General features: G+C 36.4%; 1 pseudogene; it reads left to right on the forward strand.

Moving 5' to 3' along the window:
- Positions 1-4,448, forward strand: part of LOC119468720 — a 5,511-nt pseudogene extending 1,063 nt beyond the window's left edge.
- Positions 4,449-13,557: the final 9,109 nt, after the last annotated feature.

Raw genomic sequence — 13,557 nt, forward strand, 5'->3', positions numbered from 1 at the left:
TAGTAGAGACGGGGTTTCACCCTGTTGACCAGGATGGTCTCGATCTCTTGACCTCGTGATCCACCCGCCTCGGCCTCCCAAAGTGCTGGGATTACAGGCGTGAGCCACCGCGCCCGGCTCCTTCCCCTTCTCTTATCTCTTCTCCTTCCCTCCCACCATCCCTCGTTTCTGTTTATTCATGGAAGTAAAATAATTATACTTTAAAAAGAGGAAGAGAAGGACCCAGGTACCCCGGAAGAAATCACAGCCAGCAGCCAACACCAACCACCTCCCATGTGAATGAAGCCATTTTTTATTTTTAGTCATTTCAGTTGCATCTGACTGCACCCACTTAAGTGAGTGTAACAGAAGAACCTCACAGTAACATGCAGGTATATCAGAAATAACAAATCTATTTTAAACCACTAACTTTGAGGCCGACTTATTACACAACAGAAGAGGATTAACGGTACATGGTAACAATGTAGTGTGTTTGCAGGCTCTAGAATAACATTATGTTAGAATTTCTTCAAATGAATGAATATGTTGAGAAACTGTTTAACTGTCATGCATTTGAGATTCAACAGATGATATTTATCAACAGAATTTAAAGTATAAATTCTGAGGCCTGCAAAACTTTGAAATACTTATATGTAATAGCACCCTAGAAGGTATTTCCTTCTCAACTCCTTCGCCCCCTCACTCTCCTCCCACTTTCAGTCCATGCTTCACCTCTGGGCAGTATACAGTAAAACCTCAATTAACTTGAGTGCCAGAGTAAGGGAATTCACATCTGGACAGTTCCTGTCAACTAACAGTTACGCAGAAAACACATTTGGTTTCAGCACTTCTTTATAAAATATTTTGCTGGTTAATATTTTAATTTATTGATTAAGATACTTTAACAAATTTACACAAAATAGTACTATCCCTAAGCATTTGCTGAAGAAATTGCTTTTATGATGGATTTTCAGGTGGTAGATTAGTTTCTTCATACTTGAAAGAAGGATTTGGGAAAGGTGTGTTAAAATGTTCTGTGTGAGGCAGAGAAGTGCTAGCCTATGTCTAAATTTTGAATAGTGGTCCTCCAGTGTCTCTAGATAATTTGTTTTAAAACAGCTAACATAAGATATACTTTAGGTCTTAGCTAACTGGCTTGTTTCCTGAATGACTCTGCCATTTATAAGAAGACTTAAAGGGAAAAGGGGTAAAATAACTTACCTCCTGCACCAAACACACATACATTGTGACAATGTAAGATTTAGAAAAAGGCCGTGAATTTCTTTTAAAACCAAAAAAATTGAATTTTTCCTACTTCCAGCATTTATTTAAGTCATATTTTTGTATAAGCTAATTGCTTTCAACTGAATAACTTATTAAAAATATCTTTTAACTATTTTTGTACAGTCAGTTTATCACTGTGAGTATAATGTTTCTCATCATGAAAATCGAAGGGAATGATGCAGGTGACAGTAATAGGAGTTGACAGTAGCAGTTGTCATCATTGCAGTAATAGTAGAGTATTATTCATAGTTCATTAATTTGCACAAATTTTTTAGGTCTCACTTTTAAAGAAGAAATAGCTAAAATGACTAAGTCACTCAAAGAAGAGAACTTCATAAAGCCTGGCACATAATTGATGCTTATTCAATATTTTTTTGAGTAAATGAAAATTAGTAAAAAGTTTTTTGATATTAAAGGCTGACCAATTGGCTTACAAAATTTTGAAGACTCAAAAATTTTTTTACTACTTCCTCATGAACCTTGCTGACGATGTGTCTTTTGTGACAAGCCACATTTGCTGATTAAGGCAATGACTCAGTGATGCGGTGCTCCAAGTCTACCTCTTTCCTACTGTCAATGCACTCACAAACATCATTACTTCAGGAGACTTTTCCTGTAGTTTCCTCAAAAGGATCAGGAACTTTTGGGAAATCTTACTAATGAACAAGGGAAGAAAGACGGATAGGATTGGTATGGAAAGAAAAGAAGTGTCCACTAAAGTCAATAAATATTCTCAACAATATGTTCAGGAGGTTGAACAGAAATTGAAGATACAATGAATAATGATAAAAACCTTTATGTCTTGCTCTGGAAATGGCTTTGATCTTACGTTTTAATGAAAATGTATCTTACTTGAGAATTCACAATATCGCAGTCTCCATAACAAGGAAACGCTGTGAAGTCATCCTGCAGGAGGAGCTAGAAAGAAGCCTGCTCTCCTCATTCTGTGTCCTGCTACCTTCTCTCTGCAATTGACTCCACATCTCAGCTCTCAGAAGAACCCAGACTCTCAGCTTATGCCCTTCTTTTAAGCTTGCTTAAGACTAGAAATTCTGTGTTGAGATGGAAAGAAAAATTATTTTAGTTTAATATTTTCTACTGCTAAACTGTAGTTTATAAGAAAAAATTAAGTAGGGTGGAAAAAATAAGAAATACATTTATCTACTGAAATTATTTCCGTTGAGGCATAAACAATTTTGGAAAAGTTTTTGGAAAGCCACCTGGGAATATAGACTTGGAAAGACACATCAACAAAGTTAGGGGTGTTCTAGAGTCTTTCACAAGTTAAAGGGCTTTCTGGGAAAGTTTAGAAGAAGAGAGGAAGACACCTCATACCAGAGTTGTCCTTTTTTACCTTGGAGGATAAAATAAAGCAGTTACAACCATTAGATTATCACATACAGGCTAAATGTCTATGTGCAAAACAATCAGTAAAATTTCTTGTTTTAGCACAACTTAGGACAAATAATCATTGTGCTATTCAGTGTCATCAGGTTCTACATTAATCAGTACATTAACAATTTGAGGAACTCATAATAAGATGGTTTATTCAGAGATAGAATGTCACCATCAAGTCACCAAACCTTCCCAAGGGGAGTTAATTTGGAAGTCTGCTTACTTCTAATGTAAACTGTAAAATGTAACCTGTAGGATGACACACTTAAATACAGAACTTCAGTAGGCATAGTGAAAAATTGTTCAACAATAGGAAAAATTGGCTTGCAAACTAAAAAAAAAGAAAAAGAGAGAATGAGTTTTGTTTGTAGTTTCTTGATAAAATTACAAAGTTTATTTCAAAGGCAGAAACAGTTCAATAAGCTAAAATCCAAAATAAGCCTTTGATGGTAATTGGCTATTATTTTATCCATCTGCTGTCTTTGGCACTAGAAATGAAAGAGAACTCTCTCTTTCAAGGGCCATATATTTGTGGTCTCAGGTGCCCCTAAAGTGTGTATAGAAGTCTATAAACTAAGCCTATAAACTGCATTGTAGGAAAGACAGTGCATATTGTTACATAGTCATACAAAGGAAATACATGTAGTGTTTTAGTCTACTTTTCACCTTCCTACATAGAGTTCTTACACATGTGTAAGGGAGATAGGTATTAAGAAAGGGAGATTAGGAATGTGAAGTGATGCGTAACATGCAACTTAGTAGGGATTTTGACCTGTCTGGTCTTTCTCTGGGTTGGGTACAGCTCAACAGACTTGTATGTCTATATCACCACATACTCTCACATACCCCTTCCCTACCTCTTTTGCCTTACTGACTTCAAGGGAGAGCATATAAATGACATCTACAGGGCATGAAAAGCCAGTTAGCGGCAGACTTGTAGGCAGCAACTCACCCTCAAGTGGAAGTCTTCAGGCTCTGAAAACATCTTTAACTTAGGCTTCTGCACCATAAGCCTCAGACTCAATGCCACCCCCTCCTGTAACAGTGCCAGACCACTTCATCCCCTGCAGGTACTGCTACTGACTCTCTGGCTTCCTCCACCAATGGACAAACTAAGAGAAACTTTGGGAAAGGGAAATGTCCCTGCACCTGTTGCTGCTTCTGCTATACCTGTGTCTGGGAGAAGACTAGCTTGGTGGCCCTGCAGCTGGAGATTGCCATTATACCAACAACTCCAGGTAGAGGAGGCACACAGAGGGGCACTTCCCATGTGCTGGGCATTGTGTTGTGCACTTCACTAAAGCTTTACAGACCATATTCACGACGGCTTTATGAGAGAGGTACAATTACTCTCAATTTACAATGAAGAGAACTGAGAAAAATATTCACGACCATTAATTGATCACTTTTAACCCCAGCTGAAAGACTAGACAGTGACTTGTACGCTGAACTATGCTGCATGTGTGTGAAGTCAACCTCGGCACTTCATCCCAGAAACATCCACAATTTGGAGTTGTTTTCAGCAGGACCCCATTTAATGTAAACCACTGCTTCTGTGTGATTGCCTCATCAGGGAAGCCCTCTAGCTCCATCCCTATCTGCACTTGATTTCTCCAGTCTCACAGATCTGTTCTGATATTCAGGCCAGCACACTCACAGATAATTCTGTTCTCTCTTGCAGAGCCACACTGAAGGATGGGACGAAAATCTGCCTGGTCTCAGATGCTCCCAGAATAATAATAAAATAATATGTACGGAAAATGTTGGAAGGTGATGAATCAGCAGGTTAATTGGTTAACTTTCTGCTAAAGCTTTCTACTGGAAGGGGAGGATTTTGAATCCTTGACTTCTCGAATGCTCATTTACCCAGGATACCTATTCTTACTGTATTAAAATGTTGATCTACTTTCCATTCTGTTTCAAAAATCACACTTTTTTCCTGAGAATGCTGTATAAAAGACAAAAGAAATAAGATGAAAATAAGCAAACCAGGCTTCAATATATATGTTGTATGCCCAATCCTTGGCTAAATACTGTAGTGAACTTTCCCTTACATATTTGAAAATTTCTATTCAAACATATCTTTGTTGATTTTTCCACTCTGCTCTACTGATAGACTAGACATGCTAATGATAATGAACAGATTTTATACTGGTTAATGATATTAGTAATCAAACAGAGCCCAGCATAAAATACTTGCTCAATAAATTTTAGTTAGTATGTTCAGGAACTTAATAGGGTCTTTTAGTGTCTTAGTACCAGTAGGTCTTGTTTAAAACATTCTCTGAATATTTATCCTGCTGTTTGTTTAACCTTAAAACCCTAAAAATAATAAAGTTGTAGAATGTAAGCCTTAAAACTGTGCTTTCTTACTTTAAAGTATATACATTTACCACTGGTAGAATAAAAAACATGATAGAAATAAATTAATGTATCCCATTAAAAATCCTGTGATATTTTCTGAAACAAGCAAGCAAGAAAAAAATTCTTGAGGTTAAATGTTTTACCCTGGCATGTTTGTATATATAAGCATTTAGTTAATATCTACATGGTTACAATTCTAGCATTAGTATTGACCTTGCAAGCAAGTACAATGTAGAACTTAAAATTTAGTAGGTTACTAATTCTTTTTTAATCAACAAAATTTCCATTCATTTCTTAACCCCTAAAATTTATATCCACAAAATTTTCATTAAGAAAATTAATTTTGTCACTACAAAATTATTAACATAAAAACAAAAACTTCTATTGATTTGTTGTTACGTATTATTAATTTTAACAGAATTGCTATGGAGAAAAGCTTTACGTTTCCCCTTCTTGTGTTGTTTTACAATCTGGTACTTTACAATATGGCCAACAAAAGTCACTGAGTTATGATCTGTGCCAGTCTTTATATAGTGTGGTAATAGCTCAAACTGATTAATCACTTTTAATATGCCAGACATATAAAGTGTTTTGCATGTAGGAATAAACAGTTTTTACAAGATAGCTATGATCTGGCTAAAAGCACATCTTCTGGAGTCAGAATAATGGGGTAATCTGGCTCCACCACTTTCGAGCTCTGCAAGCTATTGGGTTGGATACTGGATGATCAAAAATGCAGTCATGCATTACTTAATAATAGGAACACATTTTGAGAAATGCCTCATTAGGCGATTTTGTCATTGTTTGAGCATCATAGTATGTACTTACATAAACCTATATGGTATAGCCTACTGCACACCTAGTGTAGTGTAGAGGACATCACAGGTAAAACTAATGATGTCTACTGCCAAAGAAATCACACAGACTATGGTACTCCATGTGCCAGAATCAAAGCCAAAGTACCTGACCCACCAAACATCATAAATACATCTTCAGGAAAACGTCCTCGCTTACTAAAGAAAACTCAAAAATAGAAAAAAGTTCCTGTTAAACCAAATATCCAGAAATAAATATAGCGATATAGGAAACATAAAAAAGCAAGAAAATACAACACCTCAAAAGGAAAACATTAATGCTCCAGCAATAAATCTTAAACATAAAGAATTTTTCAAAGTTCCAAATAAGGAATTCAAAATATTGATTTTAATGGCTACTCAGTGATATTTTAGAGAATTTTGAAAGATAATACAAAAAAATTTTAAAATTCAGGATACAAATGATAAATTTACGGAAGAGATAGATATTTTTAATACAAACCAAATTAAAAGTCTAGAACTTAAGAATTCATTAAGGAAAATACAAAATACTTTCAAAAGTGTTAACAATAACTCAAGCAGAAAAAACATCTTAAAATTTGAAGACAGGTCTTTTGATATAATTCAGTTAGATAAAAATAAAGAAAAAAATTATAAGAAAAGAAAGAGCAAAGGCTTTGTGACATTTGTGACAACATAAAATGAATGGATATATAAATTGTCAGTATCCTTGAGGGTGAAGAAACAAAGAAAAGATTAGAAGATCTATATAATGAAGAAATAGATGAAAACTTCCAAATCTAGTAAGAAATTTAGACATTCAGATTCAAGTGGCTCAATTTACCCAAACAGATACAATGCAAAAAGATATTCCCTATGACTGTCTAAAGTCAAAGTTAAAAACAAACTCTAGAAAGAGTAAATGAAATGTGTTTAGTTACCTATAAAGAAAGCCTCATCAGACTTACAGTGGATTTCTCAAAATAATACTTTCATATCAGAAGAGAATGGGAAGATATATTCAAAGTGTCGAAAGAAAAAATCTTCCACCCAAGAATACTACATCTAGCAAAATTAACCTTACTAAATGAAGATGAGACAAAGTCATTCACAGAGGAACAAATGCTGAACGAATTCATTATCACTAGGTTAGCTCTGCAAGAAATACTCAAGGGAATTCTAAACCTAGAAGTGAAAGGATGACATTTACCATCATGAAAACACACTAAAGTGTAAAACTCACTAGTGAAGCAATTGTAGCTAAGAGGAAGGGAAAGGATGCAAATGATTATGCTACAGAAATCCACCAATCCAGGAGAGAAAACGATAAGACAAAAAGAAGGGAACAAAGAATATATAAAACAACCCAAAAAAAGTTGAGAATATGACAGTACCATAGCCTCATATATCAATAACAACCTTGAACACAAATGATTAAATTCTGCTCTTAAAATATATAGAATGGCAGAGTAAATTTTAAAAACATGATCCAGCTATATACTGCTTACATGCCCACCTTGCCAGTACAGGCACATATAGACGGAAAGTAAGGAGATAGAAAAGCATATTACATGCAAGTGGAAACCGAAATCAAGCAAGAGTAGCTATACTTATATCATAATAGACACTTTAAGTTAAGAACAGTAGAAAAGACACATAAGATTATTATACAATGATAAAGGGATCAATCCAGTAAGAGAATGTAACAATTCTTACTATATATGCATCAAATACTGGAGCACCGAGATATAAAAAGCAAATATCACTAGATCAAAACAAAGAAAGACAGCATTACAATAAAGTGGGGGATGTCAACACCCTTTCCCAGCATTAAACAGATCATCTAGATGAAAATAAACAAGAAAACATTGGTTTCAAATCGGACTTTAGACCAAATAGACCTAAGAGACATTTATGGAACATAACAGCAGAATATACCTTCTATCAGCACATGCACTATTATCTAGAACAGAATGTATGTTAGGCCACAAAACAAGTCTCAGCAAATTTTAAAAAATTAAAATCATATCAAGAATGTTCTCAAATCAAAATGAACTAAAATGAAAAATCAATAACAAGAGAAATCCTGGAAATAATAAGAAAACATGATAATTAAAGAACATGCAATCCCTATTGAAATACTGATGTCATTATTCACAGAATTTAAAAAATTACTAAAACTTATATGGAATGCAAAAAGAACCCACATGCCCTAAGAAATCCTGAGCCAAAGAACAAAGTAGTAGGCATCACATTATCAGACTGCAAAATATATTACCAGGCTGTAGTAACCAAAACAGCATGGTATTGCTATAAAAATAGACACATGGACCAATGGAATAGAATAAGGAAGCCAGAAATGAAGCCACATATTTACAGCTTATTGATCTTTGACAAAGATCAATCATATCATTCTTGATATGATTTTAATTTTGACAAAGCTGACAAAAACATACATTTAGGAGAGGATACTCTATTCAATAAATAGTGTTAGGAGAATCGGATAGCCACATGCAGAAAAATGAAACTGGACCCCTATCTCTTACCATATACAAAAAGCTACACAAAATGAATTAAAGTCTTAAATATAAAAGCTGAAACTATAAAAATACTAGAAGAAACCTAGGGAAAACTCTACTGTACATTGGTTTAGGCAAATAATATATGACTAAGATTCAAAAGCACAGGCAACAAAAATAAAAATAAACAAATTGCAAAAAAGACAGATGTTGGTGAGGATGCAGAGAAAAGAGAACTTTTACGCACTGTTCTTGGGAATGTAAACTAGTACAGTCACTATGGAAATTTCTCACAAAATTAAAAATAGGATTACCATTTAATCTAGCAACCCCACTTCTGTGTATTTACCAAAAGAAAAAATAATATATCAAATGGATACCAGCACTTAAATATTTTTACAGGAATATTGACAACAGCAAAGATGTAGAATCAACCTAATTGTTCACAAATGGAAGAATGGATAAAGAAAATATGTATATGTAAACACTGGAATCCTACCCAGCTGTAAAAAGCATGAAATTATGTCATTTACAACAACATGGGTGGAATGTGAGGTCATTGTCTTGAGTGAAATGAACCAGACACTAAAAAATAAATATCACATGTTCTCACTTAAATGTGGAAGCTAACAATTTGAACACATGGAGGAAGAGAGAGGAAAACTAGATAAGAGAGACTGAGAAGGGTAATAAGGAGGGAGAGGAGAGGATGAAGAAAAGCGGGTTAAAGGGTATAAATGTGCAGTAGGATAAATGGAATAAATTCAATGTTTGATAGCAGCATAGGATGACTGTACTTAATAAAAATGTGTTGTATTCTGGTGACGGACACTCTGAATACCCTGATGTGATCACTATGCATTACATATGTGTACCAAATTTCTCATGCAATCCATAAACTTACACGAATTTAGAAACCCGCAATGTTTGTCAACCAGTGTGCCTATAAGATTATAAAACATACAGGACCTGTGGTGATGAAGAGCCTGTTCTAACTGTCTTTTTAGTAAAGAAAACAAAAAAATAAATACATTTTGGATATAATTGTGCCACACATTGATTTCTTCACTGAGCCAGACACAACATGGGGATTATATCTTTATCCAGTGTCTGTGGTGAGAGGCAATCAAATCTGAAAGTAGAGCAGACAACAAGCAGAGTTGGAAAAAAATCAGTTTTACTTATTAGCTATGTTGGAGAATCAGTCTTCTTTTTTCAATCTAGGAATGACTATAGAAACTATTAGGAAACAAGGCATAAAGAAATTTGCACTTATGTTCATCAGAATACCTATTAAGTTGCAGTGTGGTTATCCATTTATCTGTTTTTCTCTACTTTAGAACAGGGAATAAGGGTCAAGACTTTTTCATTTTTTCTTTCCAGATCTCAGAAAGAAAAATGCCTGGTAGAGTACATGCTAAATAAATGTTGTTGAATATTTGCTACATAAAGAGGAATAATACTGCGGTTAGTGCTGTGATGTAACGGTGCAGGTGGGTACTGAGGATAAGGCATCCAGCTAACAGAGATTTGGTTGAACATTAAAGACACCGTTTTCCCAACTCCTGATCTTGCTAGGCTCACAGGTCTTGTTAAGTTAGTTATAGACATTGCAACAGCCTTATGCTGTTTTTCCTGTCAGTGACTTTTTTTTTTTTTTTTTTTTTTTTTTTTGAGATGGAGTCCTGCTCCCTTCATGCAGGCTGGAGTGTAGTGACTCGATCTTGGCTCACTGCAACCTCTGCGTTTTGAGTTCAAGTGATTTATCTGCCTCAGGCTCCCGAGTATCTGGGATTGCAGGCATACTCCACCATGCCTGGCTAATTTCTTTTTATCTTTAGTAAAGACGGGGTTTCACCATGTTGGCCAGGCTGATCTCGAACTCCTGACCTCAGGTGATCCACCCAACTTGGCCTCTGGAAGTGCTAGGATTACAGGCACTGCGCCCAGCCTGATGTTTTAATTAGACTCACAAATGTAACTATTAGGGATCCTGTTAAGGATCTGTCCATCCACATGCTCCACATGCACCACAATAAGACCAAAAAAAACAAAATAAAAAATATACGACAATGAATAACATACAGAAAATAAAGCAAACAAAAGAAACACAATCAAGCCCATGTGCAACATAAGCAACACAATATCCAACAAAACCAAATAGATCCCATATCTTTAACGACTTCAAAAACGTCAAAAAAGGAAATAAATCAATCACATACCACACAAACAACTCGAAAAACACTAAAACAAAAAAGGAACAAAAGAACATACGGAAAAAACCCAAAAAAAAAAAAACAAAAAAAAAAAAACAAAAACAAAAACAACGAAAAAAAAGGAAAATAAAAAAAAACAAAAAATACGAAGCATAAGAACAATAAGATAAAATGATTAAAACGATTCAAACATGAAATCGATGAAATCTGAATGCCATGAATGCCATGCACACTAGTGGCACATACAGTCAAAACATAAATACCCAAACTTCCTAAACAGAATATCAAAAACATAAAAATCATAAAAACGTCAAAACAAACAAAACAAATAACTAATGCAAAGAGAACCAAGCGAACTTCCCTAACCTCCTGAAACTTTGGCAATCTTAGAAATATTATATACATAATATACAAAAAAGATGACAATGATGTAATGAATCCAACGAAAACAACGTCAAGAAAACAAACGAAACAAAATGAAGAAAAAAAAGAAGCAAAAAAAACAATAAAAAAAATAAAAAATAGAAAAAAATGCCAATCACCCCACTCCCCCCACCCAAGAAAACAGACCAAAGCTAAAATATTTAATTATTCTGTGTCAACTGAATGATTTTAAGCATTTGTACATATCACGAGATTATCATGCCAGGAAGAGAAAAATAAATGATCTAGCATTGCAGAAGAAAGTAGACAGATTAAATAAAGAATTTTACATTAGACGTTGGATTTGATCCAACTTTATCACTTCTACTAAATCGATCACTGTGCCTTATATGCACAGATTAATTTTAAATGTACCAGAAGAAAGAGAAACTTCCAGACAAGCAGTCTCTGGGAGGCCGAATAGAGAGGCTGACCATGAATCCAGCACCCACTATACCCTTGGACTGTGGATGTGGACTGATCCAGGAATCTAATGTCATGTTCACACAACTACATTCTCCCCTCAGAGCCAGAGTCCTTACATTGGATGAAATGAGCATAGGGAAAGCGGGATAGCAGTTGTGAGGAAGAAGTTCCTAAGTCAGCTTGGGACAGAGCAGGGCCGCCCTACCTATTCCTGCCTACTATGAGCATGGTCATTTCTCAGGATGGAGCAGTGCCTCAGTTTAGGCTCCTCCAAAATGCAGAGTCTGAATCATGGGCCTGTCATGCAGGTAGTTTATTTCAGGAAATATTACCAATGCAGAGAACTGGAAAACTGGGAAGAATAACACAGGAAAAGAGGATGTGGACAACTGGAGTTCAATCCTACTGGAGACCATCTGAGAAATGGTGTAGAACTTCTACCCAAAACATGCAAAAGTGGAAAACATTTACCCCTTGACTCCAGTTCCTCCTGTGAAAGGGATGTTTCCTGGCAGCAACAGAGAAACACTGGGCCAGAAGTGAAAGATATCTGATTCGGCTGAGGCAAAGAGTTTCCAGGTGACATCTGCAGGCAGCTAGTGCTGTAGCAGTGACTGGAAAACAGGTGGCCTAGGAGATGTAAACCCCTAGATTTGAATGTCTCCCAGTTCTGTGAGGTTCCATGATTACAGGGCAAATGGAATTTAGCCACCAAATCTTCCATTTTTAAAGATTCTTCTATTTCTTTAAGAATTGTGCTTGAATAAGTTTAAAGACTGCATAAAATCCTGGCATTCAACTCTTGAAAAGAAATTAGGCTTGGAGAAACACTTGTTCTAACAAGACAATAAATTTATTTTTGTAGTCAACAGCATTATAAGCTTTAGCTTATGAAGATCTCATTGGTACAAGTGGCATATTAGGGGGAAAAACAACAACAACAACAACAACAACAAAAACCCTCTCCTCTATACTTCATTTACAAAATCAAATGATTCTGATGACTTTTTCCTCAGGAGTCAAGTTCCACATAGCCTGAAATGTCCACTGCGTCTTGACATGCTTCATTCGCTTTATTCTCTGGGCACTCTCCTTGTGTTTCTAAAACAGTAGAAAAAGGGACAAAGGTGTCAGGTGAAAAGACTGAAATTCCAGATCAGAAAAAAAGAGCCCTGTTAATGTTTCTAGAGAAAGAGGACCTAAGGCTGAATACCAGAAAGTTCTATAGTATATGGAATGTGATTTGTGTGTGATCTGGTGTTCAAATGTCATCAGCAGGCAGCTGTTTGTTCCTTTAGTGGGAATGGTGGTGTTTGCCTACTCCCCAGTGTCATTCGCTAAGACAAAACCAGAAACACTGAGCCTGTGAGCCTGCTGGACCTGGCCCCTCCACAGCTTCAGAGTGATAGCCAGTTTCATACTTCTAGATCCAGTCGGAATCCCTCCCACAGGGAGACGATCTCCAGGGAATTTTGGAAGTTCCAGCATTGTTCAGAGGCAAGAAGGAAGTTATGCAGGATATGAAAGAAGAGGTCATGTAACAGCCAGGGCTTCCACTGACACACCAGATTCAACTTTTGACACTGATAATCTGTTGCTAGCACATGGTAAACAAACGTAAACAAGATATTCTAAGTGTGATTAGAGAATATGCAAAACACGAAACAAGCAGAACATTTTCTCAGAAATCCGAGACGATGGCTGTACTTCCACAACGTTGATATTAGATGTACATGAAATAGGCTAACCGAAAATGAGAGGGGCAGAGAGGTTCACACAGAGGACCGTCTATATAGACAGAGGACAGCTGAGGGAAAACTAGCCTGTCTCCGGGTCCCCAGCAAATCTGATAACTAAGGAGACAAAGCTCTCTTCCTCTAAAGGAGTCTTGCCTTCCCTGCCCTGATTCTCAAGGGTTGCCCCAGGTCTTTCCTCCAACAATTACCCTGTATGCTGGGGTCATCAGGCACCTGAGGTCCCCCCAGACAGGCGGTATCTCCAGCGAGGCAGACTTACTGTCCGTCCAGGAATTTGGGGCAGAAAGTGAACATCCCAAAGTCCCGGGACCCACGGGAGTTACTCGCGGGCGAGGCGGGGACGCCACCGGTGGTCCCCTCGCCGGCACCCGACTCCACC

This window comes from Cebus imitator, unplaced genomic scaffold, assembly GCF_001604975.1.
Source record: "Cebus imitator isolate Cc_AM_T3 unplaced genomic scaffold, Cebus_imitator-1.0 Scaffold480, whole genome shotgun sequence".
NCBI lineage: Eukaryota > Metazoa > Chordata > Mammalia > Primates > Cebidae > Cebus > Cebus imitator.